Genomic DNA, 819 nt, shown 5'->3' with positions numbered 1-819 from the left:
AGCCCAGCCCTTGCCTGCCTATGTCCTTAGATCACCATGTCTACAACTAAAAACCCTTGCTGCTTATAGAGTACTCTATAATTGTCTCTGAAAAAAATTAGATCAAAAGCTCCTAAAGACCTAGCCCTAAAGATCAGAATTAAAGATCTTCTTGTTGTAATTCCATAGAAGCATATAAGGTAGGGCAGGATGGCACCTTAGAGATTAACTGATTTTGAGAGGCACGAGCTTTTGTAGGCAACAACATACTTCATCCAATGCTATGAATGGACTCAAACATGGCTACATTACAGCACCTCACCAGGCAATAATAGTTTCATAGTTTGTAGGGTTGGAAGGGACCTGAGCAGATCATCAAGTCCACCCCCCTGCCATGGCAGGAAAGAGCGCTGGGGTCAAATGACCCCAGCAAGGTGTACAGCTAGCCTCCTCTTAAAGACCCCCGGGGTAGGAGCCAGCACCACTTCTCTTGGAAGTTGGTTCCAGATCCTAGCCGCCCTGACCGTGAAGTCGCGCCTCCTGATGTCTAGTCTGAATCTCCCCTCTGCCACCTTGTGACCGTTATTCCTGGTCACTCCTGGTAGTAAATTTCATAGTTTCATAGTTTCTAGGGTTGGAAGGGAGCTGAGAAGATCATCTAGTCCGACCCCCTGCCATGGCAGGAAAGAGTACTGGGGTTAAACGACCCCAGCAAGGTGTTCATCTAACCTTTTCTTAAAAACCCCCAGGGTAGGAGCCTGCACCACCTCCCTTGGAAGTTGGTTCCAGACCCTAGCCGCCCTGACCGTGACATAGCACCTTCTGATGTCTAACCTAAAC

The sequence above is a fragment of the Gavialis gangeticus genome, unplaced genomic scaffold, assembly GCF_001723915.1.
Source record: "Gavialis gangeticus isolate Ggan-Ray unplaced genomic scaffold, GavGan_comp1, whole genome shotgun sequence".
Lineage (NCBI taxonomy): Eukaryota > Metazoa > Chordata > Crocodylia > Gavialidae > Gavialis > Gavialis gangeticus.
Note: the sequence above shows the minus strand (reverse complement) of the source record.